Raw genomic sequence first — 10,838 nt, forward strand, 5'->3', positions numbered from 1 at the left:
GTTGTGATATCACAGCTTATTTCTTTGGGGATTGGATGAGGTGGGGGGGGGCATCGGGGAGAGATCAGGATCTTTGGGGATTGGATGGGGGGTTCAGGGAAAGATTGGGATCTTTGGGGATTGGAAGGGGGTTTCGGGAAGAGATTGGGATCTTTGGGGATTGGATGGGGGTTTCGGGAAGAGATTGCGATCTTTGGGAGTTGCAGCTTATTTCTTCTTTGTAATACTTTCCTTGCTCACAAATTATTCATCATAAGTTCTATTCTGAACTAGCCATGTCCTCATGCAGCTTAAACAAAACAAGAAACTACAATCCCCTTAAAAATAAACAATAATAAAGTACAAAGATGATGATATGCCAACTCGGCATGAATAATACTCAGAACTCTTTAGCTTTGACAATTCAACATGAACAAAATATGCCAATGCCTTATACCATGTCCCAAAGCAGCATGACCAAAATCTAATATTTAGATTACGTGCCAACTCAGCATAGGCAAAATTCAATCTTTTAGATTGAGTACTAACTCAATATAAGCAAACATCATCATTTAGACTACATGCCAGCTGAAGACAAGCTAAAAGCAATCCATTAAATGTTCATTTCATGTCAATAATGATCATACTATTTTAATTCTTGAATAACATATGTAAGGAATCTTACAACACCAGGTTATAGTCCAACAATTTTATTTTAAAATCACAAGCTTTCGGAGATTATCCCCTTCGTCAGGTGAAGGGGATAATCTCCGAAAGCTTGTGATTTTAAAATAAAATTGTTGGACTATAACCTGGTGTTGTAAGATTCCTTACATTTGTCCACCCCAGTCCATCACCGGCATCTCCACATCTTGAATGACATATGTATTGAGTTTCTATAAAGGCAAATCTATCAAAAAGGATATGTAGGACCATGTAATATCAATTTCCAATCATATTGCTTATCATCTCTGAATTCTCTACCTTGGTAACCATGGTGATATCTTGTTACTGCAATATTCTATGCATAGTCACACCTGCTAATGTTCCATTTTTGCCTTGGAAGGAGGTTTTCAGACATTACTTTGGTCTCTGAATTTGTCCATTTGTAAGATCATGGCCAATTTGTTGAAATGGCAATAAAGTAATTTATTTTTTTCTTTTACCTTCCATTACTTTGAAGTAGCAATTGCTTCCAATGGTCAAAGGTAGTTAAGTATAGTACTATATTACACCATTTCATGTTACTTTAGATCCCCATTATTATGTTCGCTCCTTCAAATTGTAGGTTGCAACAATCTGGGTAGAGACTGTCTACACAGGCATCATAATGTTGCTCCCTGATCAGTCAATAAGAAAAGCAGATCCATGAGATGGACTGGTTCTGATAGCAATGGCTCCCTATGGAGGATGAACAGTTTATCATGTGGAGCCTGGATGAATACCAGTGAAATTCACCACCGATGAAATCAAGGTTAAAAGACAATCAAGAATTCCAGTTTGAACTCCAACTTTCTAAATGGAAATCAGTACTCTATTAATAAAGTTATGGGTCAACAATTATTCATATTTAATACAAAATATTTTATAGGTTGCTACCTGACTGCCAGTATTTGATGGTTAATCTTCATTTAGAAAGTCCACTGACACTGACATCAGCACTGTCAATGGTGTAGTCACTGTTGTCCCAGTTTATGTTGCCAAGTATTCATAATCACTGTCACGTGTTCAGACGTCTAACATGATCCATGTTCATTTAAGATTAAAAAGGAAACAGTTCAATCAAACCCTTTAACAATTAAGAAGCTATTTTCCTTCCCATTCATATCACTACTGCTGTCATTGATTCGTTGCTACATATTTTGCTCCTGGACAATGATCTCAAATCAATCCTGCCTGCATATGCCCTAGTGAAAAAGAACATCTGTTTCACAAACATAAAAGGGGAGATTTTAACTCTCTCCAATCGGCGGGAAAGAACTGGGGGAGCAGTTAAAATAGAGCAGCTCCATTTCCCACTCTGTTCCCGCCGATCTGGAAATTTAAATAGAAGCACTTTGATAATAATAGATACCATTGCAAAAGTGTAAGTTAGTTTTGGGTTTTTGGTCCTCAAGCCCAGTGGAACTATCTGCTTATTCAACATCAATAAGTAAGCCTGCAGTATTTAAAATCCTTCTCTGTAAGCTTTGAAAGATAATACAATTTGTATTAATTTTTCTCATAACATTGCATCTTGTACCGCTAACTGGAGAAAAATGTAGAAGGAACTTTAAGATAGAACGCTAAATATCGGTAACTTTTGGTTTGCTGAGAAAATATCTATTTTCTAACAGTCTACTTATTTGATATTGGACATGTTGACCTGGCCTGGATGAAGCCACTTTTACGGTGAATAAAAGTTATTTTTAATAGTGTACAGCTCTATTGTGGAACACCACAATTGGGTTGATTGATGAGTGGCAGATGTCACTTAATGTCAACAAATGCAAAATCATGAGATTGGGGAAGGATAATAAACACTAGCAATGCAAGCTAAACAGTAATATTCTACAGACAGAGCACAGAAGAGGGATTTGGGTGCACTGGTGGATATGTCACTGAATCCATCATCACAGTTTGTAGTAGCAGTAAAAAAAAAGCAAATGGGATCCTGGGCTGTATAGAAGTGATTCTGAACTTATACAGAGCACCAGTTTGGTCCCACTGTGTACAATTCTGGTCACAATAATAGGAAAGGCATTAGAGAGGGTGTAGCACAGGGCAGTTAAATTGATAACTCAGGTTAGACATCTGAGTTACGAGGAGCGGCTGCAGAAGCTGGGTTTGTTTATACTGAAGCAAAGGCTCAGGAGTGATCTTACTGAAGTATTGAAAATCCTAAATGGTATAGACAAGATAAACATCAATATGTTTATCATAGTCACATTATACAACAGGAAGGAATAGCCTCAAATTTAGATGGTAAAAAGACAGCTTAGATTTAACTACTTTACGCAGAGTGGTGAATATATGGAATGGACTGCCAAGTGAGGCAATGTAAGCTGATTCTTGAATCTGCTGAAACAGAGAGTTGGACAGATTCCCAGTGAAAAACTTGCTAGAGCTGTCTCATTGGATATTTCCTAGACATTGGGACCAGCCAGATGGATCACAATAGCCGTTTCTGCTCCTCTACTATTGATATTAAATATGCACCAATTTCACAAGATAAGTATGGATGAGGAATGCCCTTTGGTTTATTTTAGCTCATCCTTCCAGAAAAGAAACTATAATCATCCCATCACAGGATCCAATTGTTTCTTAAATGATTCCAGAGTTTTCACCTCTACGACTCTACCTGAAAGTCCATTCCATGTGTTGGTTACTCTTTGTGCAAAGAAACATCTGGGATTGTAAACTTCCTAAATTTGCCTTTTACTATTTTGTAGATGTGTCTCCTTGACCTCCTCTCATAGTTAAGTTTAAAGTAATTTTCTGAATCTACCTTTTCCAATACATCATGGGCCCGATGTTAGCAGGGCTGCGGGTTCTCGGCGGGGGGGCTATCGGGCGCGTGGGTAACGCGCCCAGCGAAATGAGTCATCCACCCGCGCGATCGCAGTTTAATTGGATCCACTTACTTGCTCCTCCGGGTTCCCCACTGCTGATCTGTGCGTCGGGCGGGCTGCGCATGCGCAGTAAGATCTGTCAGCTGGAGGAGCTCTATTTAAAGGGGCAGTCCTCCACTGACAGATGCTGCAACAAACAGAAAAAATTACAGCATGGAGCAGCCCAGGGGGAAGGCTGCTCCCAGTTTAATGATGCCTCACTCCAGGTATCAATACATGGGGTGAGGAGGAGGGGGAGGACAGAGATCTTCCTCCCGGCGGGCGGGAGGAAGCGGCCTGCCTCTGCAACCAGGAAGACCTGGCTCGAGGTGGTAGAGGAGGTCACCAGCACCACTAACATATCGCCCACCTGCATACAGGAGGCGCTCCAATGACCTCAGTAGGTCAGCCAAAGTGAGTACACTTACTCATTCCCCTACACTCTGTCTGCCACATCACCGCCCCCACCCCACATCTCCTTCAGCACTGCCAACACTACTCTGTCACATCACCCCTCATACCCACGCAAACCTCATCCTCATCTTACCTGCACCTACTCACCTCGCCAGTACTCATCCCGCCACTACCACTCAACCCAATCCTCATACAATCTCATGGCTCTATCTCATACTCACCCTCTCATGCATCCCTTTCACGGCCAGCCTCATTCAACCTGCCACTACCTGTGCTGCAGCCACAGGGCATGCAACACATATGAGCAGTAGGCAGCGTAAGCTAAAAGGTGTCGTGAGCATGAAGGGGATGCACAAGGGTGTTTGAGGGTTTGTCATGGTTTTTACTTATATTGAATTTCTGACCAACTCACATTACATATTATATTGGCACCACTACTGCCATGTCTTCGCGAATCTTGTCTGGTTTGTGCAATAATGCCCTCTCCTGAGGATCACTATGAAGACCCACAACTAATGCCACCCATTGTGTCACTGCAGAGTGGGTGTAGGTGTATTTGCAGGGCTCTTTTGCGCAGAAGACTGAGAGATGTCGGCGATGTCCCCGGTTGCACCCTGGAAGGATGCGGAGGAGAAGTTGTTGAGGGCAGTGGTGACTTTGACAGCGACAGGTAAGAAGATGGTGCTCGGGCCAGCCAGGAGCAGCTCGGCATGAAGGAGGCTGCAGATGTCCATGACTACATGTCGAGTGACTCTGAGCCTCCATGTGCACTGCTGCTCAGAGAGGTCCAGGAAGCTGAGCCTCGGTCTGTGGACCCTGTGGCGAGGGTAGTGCCCTCTGCGACGCATCTCTCTCTGAGGTTGCCCTCCCTCCTGCTGTGCAGGTGGATGTGTCACAGCACTCTGTTGTGGAGCTCCACGTGTCAGAGGTGGACGGCGTGGATGGCGAGGCTGGTCAGGCTGGTGATGCTCTTCGCCCTCCAAGGAGGTCATGACTGCAGCTAGGGCGGCCCCCATCCGGAAGATGTACATCTGAGGGGGTCCGCAAGGTAGGTTCATGTCTCTGGACCCCGGGGTAAGTGTGCAGGTTGGTGACTTTGATTGTCAGGAGGAGGGTGGTGGAGGCCAAACTTTGTCCCAAGCCCCATATATCTGTCTATAAAGTCATCTCTCAATGGTCTCCTTTCAAGATTGAAAAGGACAATTTTTTCCATTCTCTCCTCATAACTCAGTCTTCTGCCACTCAGAACAGGTTTGTGGCTCTTCTTTTAAGTGCCTCCACGGCTGTTTGAATGATGAGATACAGCACTCAAAGGTATGGTTTGACCAAAGCACGATACAGTTTGAGTGTGGTTTCCTCTCACTTTTACTCTCCTGTTTTGGCTGCATAGTTCAGCATTCAATTTGCTGTTTTGATTGCTGCTGCATAGTAAATGAAGATTTGAGTGTCAAATCTACCAAAACCCCCAAGATCTCTTTCAACTTCATCCTTTGCTATTTCAACACCACATAGAATATTTATGTCACCCATTTTTTCTTCCTATGTGCACTACTTTACACTGGTCCATATTTACTTTCACAATCAACCTCAAAGAAGGCAACAAACACACGCCCTTTCCAAGGCTCTTAATAATGTCACGAGGGAATTTTGTACACGCCTAGACAAAGAATACATTTAAATTGCTTCCACAAGTTGTTATTGCTGGTTGAATTCTGTAGTATGTGAAAAACAGGTGGATTACTGAGTGTTAAGAACTGCATGGACCATGATATACATTAAGTGATGATGTGGAGATGCCGGTGATGGACTGGGGTGGACAAATGTAAGGACTTGCACAACACCAGGTTATAGTCCAACAGTTTTATTTTAAATCACAAGCTTTCGGAGCTTACTTCACCTGACGAAGGAGGAAAGCTCCGAAAGCTTGTGATTTAAAATAAAACTGTTGGACTATAACCTGGAGTTGTGCAAGTCCTTACATTAAGTGAAGCACTGCTATCTGAAGCCAACTAACAAATGCAACTTTAACAATAGAAATGTTTCAGCACATTGAACAGTGTTTGATCATTGTTAATTGTCCCATGTATAACAAAACATCTTTTCCTGTTGTCAAGCCAGTCATTTAACTTTGTACCTAATTACTACATAATATTGATCATTGTAAACAATTTTACAACACCAAGTTATAGTCCAGCAATTTTATTTTAAATTCACAAGCTTTCGGAGGCTTCCTCCTTCCTCAGGTGAATGTTGTAGAAATGAAATCCTCGAAATGAAATCGCATTTATAAATCACAGAACAATGCTTGGTGATTACAGACAGTCTTTTCAACTGCCCGTTGCCAAGGCAATCAGTGTGCAGACAGACAGGTGTTACCTACAAGGTCTCCGAATATACAAATCACCAAAAAAAAACACAGAGATAGAGAGGTAGAAACATAGAAAAGACAGCAACTGACCCGTTATATTAAAAACAGATAACATTTGTTCGCTGGTGGGGTAACGTGTAGTGTGACATGAACCCAAGATCCCAGTTGCGGCCGTCCTCATGGGTGCGGAACTTGGCTATCAATTTCTGCTCGATGATTTTGCGTTGTCGTGTGTCTCGAAGGCCGCCTTGGAGTACGCTTACCCGAAGGTCGGTGGCTGAATGTCCTTGACTGCTGAAGTGTTCCCCGACTGGGAGGGAACCCTCCTGTTTGGTGATTGTTGCGCGGTGTCCGTTCATCCGTTGTCGCAGCGTCTGCATGGTCTCGCCAATGTACCATGCTCTGGGGCATCCTTTCCTGCAACGTATGAGGTAGACAACATTGGCCGAGTCACAGGAGTATGAACCATGCACCTGGTGGGTGGTGTCCTCTCGTGTGATGGTGGTATCTGTGTCGATGATCTGGCATGTCTTGCAGAGGTTACCGTGGCAGGGTTGTGTGGTGTCGTGGACGCTGTTCTCCTGAAAGCTAGGTAATTTGCTGCGAACGATGGTCTGTTTGAGGTTGGGTGGCTGTTTAAAGGCGAGTAGTGGAGGTGTGGGGATGGCCATAGCGAGGTGTTCGTCGTCATTGAAGACATGTTGAAGGCTGCGGAGAACATGGTGTAGTTTCTCCGCTCCGGGGAAGTACTGGACGACAAAGGGTACTCTGTTGGTTGCGTCCCGTGTTAGTCTCCTGAGGAGGTCTATGCGATTTAGAATATTTTCATATTAAATTTATTTCTGCATTATGTTAGCAGTCTTTAAACAATTTCTTTAGGCATCCCTTTGTTTCAGGTATTGTCTGCTTCAAAAATATGTAAACATTTCATGAACTACTTCAATAAAATAAACAATTTCAGTAATACATGATTTGATGTGCTTATCTTGGTTGTAAATTTACTACAAGGGCTCATTTCTAGTTGTTAGTGGCAAATCTCAGATTATTTCAATCAGCTCCCACTAGAAGATGTAACATACTGCCAGTGATATGCTAGAAAGGAGTGGATCTGTACTCTGTTAGCTCAGAGATAATTGAACTCACTTAGTAGTCAGTTAGTACTAAATGTGCTTTTACACTCACAAGTCTAAATATTGTGCATTAATTATTTATGACTGTGATGTTAAAATGCTGATTAAACTTTGCTAACCAATCTTGTGAAAGAAGAACTCAATTCCATTTCAAAAGCAATAAAATGATTATTCACAAAACCAGGCCTTGGTCTTCTGAACCATGTGTAGAAATCCAGACTGCAATCCTTTCACCTGAGAGTGAATAATGTTCACCCCATCATCAATTGCATTCTAGCTAATGGTCCAGATGATGTCATAGCTTAAAGTAGTCCGCAGTTCTGTTGTGCAACTTTTCACACATTTATACCACAGACAGCAAAATATCAAATACAATTATCATAGAATCATAGAATGGTTACAGCACAGAAGGAGGCCTTTTGGCCCATCGAGCCCATGCCGGCTCTTTATCAGAACAATCCAGTTAGTCGAATTCCCCTGCTCTTTCCCCATAGCCCTGCAAATTTTTTCCCTTCAAGTATTTATCCAAATCCTTTTTGAAAGGCATGATTGAATATTCTTCCACTACCCGTTCAGGCAGCGCATTCCAGATCATAACTACTCGCTGCATAAACAAGTTTTTCCTCATGTTGCCTTTGGTTCTTTTGCCAATCACCTTAAATCTGTGTCCTCTGGTTCTCGACCCTTCCGCCAATGGGAACAGTTTCTCTTTAATTACTTTATCTAAAGCCTTCATGATTTTGAACATTTCTATCAAATCTCTTTCAACCTTCTCTGCTCTAAGGAGAACAACCCCAGCTTCTCCAGTCTATCCAAGTACTAAAGTCCCTCATCCCTGGAACCATTCTAGTAAATCTTTTCTGTACCTACTCTAAGGCCTTCCATCCTTCCTAAAGTGCGGTGCCCAGAATTGGACACAATGCTCCAGTTGTGGCTGAACCAGTGTTTTATAAAGTTTCAACATAACCTCCTTGCTTTTGTACTCTATGCCTCTATTTATAAACCCAGGATTCCGTATGCTTTTTTAAATCTGCTTTCTCAATCTGTCCAGCCACCTTCAAAGATTTGTGCACATATACCCCCAGGTCTCTCTGTTCCTGCACCCCCTTTAAAATTGTACCATGTAGTTTATATTGCCTCTCCTCATTCTCCCTGCCAAAATGTATCACTTCTCACATTTCTGCATTAAAATGACTGCTAATTCTGTCCCGGATTATTGTTTCTACTGAGGATAAACTGACTGGCCTGTACTTGCTGGGTTTATCTTTTCACCCTTTTTTGAACAGCGGTGTAACATTCACAATTCTCCAGTCCTCTGGCACCACCCCTGTATCTAAGGATGTTTGGAAGATTATGGCCAGTACCTCCGCAATTTCCACTCTTACTTCCATCAGCAACCTAGGATGCATCCCATCCGGAACGGTTGACTTATCTACTTGTACTTGACTTATCTACTTATCTACTAGTACCACACTTGTAGGCCACACAACCACTACTCACAAGTCACACACACTGGCAGCTATTCTATCATGACAAATACATCACCAAGACACCTTGCAAGATACTCACTGATACACTGCCCTCTGTCTTGCAGGAGAAGGTGGCGCATAACTACCGGCAGCAGGAGGGACCTGAGGGACGACAGACATGTCAACACATCCTCAACCCCTTGATGGAGACTGTGCTTCGGATCATTGGGCGAGCCATCGCTGCAGCCATGGCCACATGCCGCACTGGAAGTCCCAATGAAGGGGGTCTCTGCATAATTTAATGCTCCTTTTCCTTTCCCACATCTCCCTCCTCCCATAATCTTTTCTGACTCATGTGCTGCAGATGCTGTCGACACGCAGGTCTTACTTGCTCCTCTCCCCACTCCACTACTCAACCTGTTTCCCTTTGTCATTGCAGATACCCAAGAACAGGTGGTGGCACCATCTGAGGAGGAGGAGAGGGACACTAAAGGCACACCATATCTTGATCTGATACTCATATCCGCCAGCTCAGAGACTGACACTGCCCGTCCTTTAGAGGTTAGGTTAGAGGAGGGATCTGCACATGGTGAGACACCGAGCACAAGTGTGCAGGCACCGGGGGTGGGAGGAACGGATACCACAGGTGCCAGCTCATTGGAGGACGAGGTCGCTCACTAGTACCACTGCAGAGAAGTCAGATGAGGACTTCGATGGGCCAGGCTACAGAAGACGGCTGATGGGCGTACACCGACAAATGCTTGGTGCACTGGAAAGCCTGCCAGGAAGCTTGCACACAATGAGAAGAGGCATGGAGGAGTCCAGCTCCAACTTGGCACAGAGCTTGGAGCCCATCCTTTCCAACATGGAACGGGTGTTCACTTCCATCAGCGCACCTGTGGAATGCACCAGACTGCTGCAATGGAAGCTCAGAACGCTGCCTTGGAAGCTCAGACCGCTGCTATCATAGCTCTGGGGGCGAATGTGGAACGGGGCTTCCAGGGCGTCACAGCACTCCAGTAATCCGTTCTCCAGCTAATCACCAGGATTGCTGAGGCGCTGGCCCGGGAGAGTGGCAATGGCGCCATGGAAGTCGGACCTGCTGTATTCTCTCAGGACGACAACATTTCTGCTCCCACCCCTACCACTTTGCCTGTGCCCTTGTTGTTGCCTATCAGCCAGCCAGGTCAGACTACTGCAGCCCATGCTGAGATGGTGCAGTCTGAAGCCATTCCGGCACAAAGCTGCTCGAGCTCTCCCTCCAAGGCCATCTGCACGCTCCTCCATTGAAGACCTGCAGCCTTCCACCACCCACGCTCCAGCCACTGGGGATGCACCTCATGGGAGCACTAGATAGGTAAAGGTACACGAACAACAGATACTAAGGCAATGCACAAGACTGAATGGTTCTGTTCTGTTTCCATAATTTTATTTGATAATTGATAAGTGTGACTTTGAATTTGTATTTGGTCACGGTTTTTATTTGTGCGATGAGTTGAGGGGGAATGCAATGTGTAATCAGATGGAGGGCGATTTGATGGCTAGGTGGGAGCGGACAGGTGGGGAGTGTAGAACTGTTCGTGAGTTGGGGGATGTAGTTGACATTATTGATCGCAGGCACAGATCAGGCGAGCACGCAGAGCCCTTGCAGACAAGGCGTGTGTTCCCTGTTGCACCCTTGCATCTTCCTCCACTTCCTCCTCCTGATCCTTCCCCTCCTCCTCCTCAGCCTCTTCCTCCTCAGCCTCTTCCTCCTCCTCCACCTCTGGCTCAGGGTCTTCTCTGATCATCAGTGGCAAGGGCTGGTCCCTCATGATGGTGAGATTGTGCAGCATGCAGCAGACCACCATGAATCTTTCCACCCGCTCAGCAGAATACTGGGGGGGCT

This window comes from Heptranchias perlo, chromosome 6 (genome assembly GCF_035084215.1).
Source record: "Heptranchias perlo isolate sHepPer1 chromosome 6, sHepPer1.hap1, whole genome shotgun sequence".
In the NCBI taxonomy this organism is placed as follows: domain Eukaryota; kingdom Metazoa; phylum Chordata; class Chondrichthyes; order Hexanchiformes; family Hexanchidae; genus Heptranchias; species Heptranchias perlo.